Here is a 1800-nt window from a genome sequence, read left to right as displayed (position 1 = left end):
AATCAGAGCCACCAGACACTGCCGACAGGAACATATGATAACTCACTGACTGTGAAAACCAGTTTGGCGGTTAAATGTTAAACATACAGCCCCCAGAGGACTTAGCGGCTCCTATCATAGGTTATCTACCCAAGAGAAATGAAAACATACGTCCACACAAAGATCTGCGCACAAAGCTTCATTGCAACATTACTTGTAATAGCCTAAACGTATAAACGATCCAAATGTTCACCCAATGATTAAAGGATACACAAATGGGGGGCCTTCATACAACAGAATACTATTCAGCAATAAAAAGGAATGAAGTCCAACACAGGCTCCGATATGGATCAAACTCAAAAACACCATGCTAAGGGCCGTGTTCCCCACAGCCTCCCGCCCTATGACCTTTTCCACGGAGCTGCTGGGGAGGCTCCTGGAGCTGGGGTAGGAGCAGTGGTGAGCAGCTGCAGGCGTCCTCGCTGCGTCCTCCTGGGGAAGAGATAAGGGGCAGGTTCCAACTTCCTGGGGCCCATCTGAGTTCAGTGACGGTCGGGAAGAATGCACGCAAAGGAGGAGCAGGGAAGAAGTAACTCTTCACCTGAGAAGTGTTCGCTTTGCCTCCGTTGTGAATTATTTTGTTGGGGAAGAGAATTAGCATCACGTCACTAGATTCACAAAAGGAGGGGTGGATGACTCGTGATCCAGAACCACGAAACGCAGAGCCTGAAAAAAAATGAATGCTGAAAGGAGGCTGGCAGGCTTCTCCACCGGACCGGCCTTTCTGGGCACCATGTTGCTTAAGGGAACAAGGCTATGACCCATTTAAAGAAGATTCGGACCATCTGGCAGGATACAAAGGACATCATCTCTAGGGGAACAAGAAGATAACCTGATTCACTTAGAGAAGACAAAATAAGGTCCAGTTAGAGAAGGAAATGCATCTACGTTTCAGAACAACTCCACTGTATCTAGAAAGTTCCAGATGATTGCCAGTCTATGTGCCCTCTCTTGATATTCCCATCACCCTTTCAGCCAGTACTTGAGAAACTTTCTCTGGCATTATGTCACGAATTGCATTTCAGGCTCAGAAAATGTGATAAATGGTGACATTTGGTGGTTCTGTTTTCCGTATTTCTTCTCTATGATGCCTGCTGTGCAGCAGCTCAAATGGACATCCTAATTCAGCTCAATATGCCTGTTGCAGAATTTATTGTGTTTGTGGATTTTCCCCTTCCGTTTTATTTATTTATTTTTTTTTTTTTTAAATTTTTTTTTCAACGTTTATTTATTTTTGGGACAGAGAGAGACAGAGCATGAACGGGGGAGGGGCAGAGAGAGAGGGAGACACAGAATCGGAAACAGGCTCCAGGCTCCGAGCCATCAGCCCAGAGCCCGACGCGGGGCTCGAACTCACGGACCGCGAGATCGTGACCTGGCTGAAGTCGGACGCTTAACCGACTGCGCCACACAAGGCGCCCCCTTCCGTTTTATTTAAAACAGAACAGTTTTGGTGCTGTATTGTGACAGTCCTTGCAACGACAGTGAACAGGACAGGTCATTTGGGTATACTTCCCAGGTTTCTGACTGGAAACCTAAGCCAAACCATCTGGAATCTTCCCTAGCGTTAACGTATTCTCTGTGAGACCCAGCCTCCTTGTATGTAACAAGGAGATTAGACGAGGGCAGGGGTTCTCAAAGTGTGGTCTGGGGCGGACCTTGAGTGCCCTTTCAAGGGCACTCAAGGTCACTGCTGTTTTTGTAATGCTAAGACATCATTTGCCTTTCCCACGGCTATTCTTTCATGAGGGCATAGAGAGA

General features: G+C 47.1%; 1 pseudogene; it reads left to right on the top strand.

Annotated features, from left to right (window-relative positions):
- The first annotated feature begins 324 nt into the window (after nt 1–324).
- Nucleotides 325–854, top strand: LOC115518059 (annotated as a pseudogene).
- Nucleotides 855–1800: the final 946 nt, after the last annotated feature.

This window comes from Lynx canadensis, chromosome B4 (assembly GCF_007474595.2).
Source record: "Lynx canadensis isolate LIC74 chromosome B4, mLynCan4.pri.v2, whole genome shotgun sequence".
Taxonomy (NCBI): Eukaryota; Metazoa; Chordata; class Mammalia; order Carnivora; family Felidae; genus Lynx; species Lynx canadensis.
Note: the sequence above shows the minus strand (reverse complement) of the source record. Positions and strands in the feature narration are given on the sequence as shown.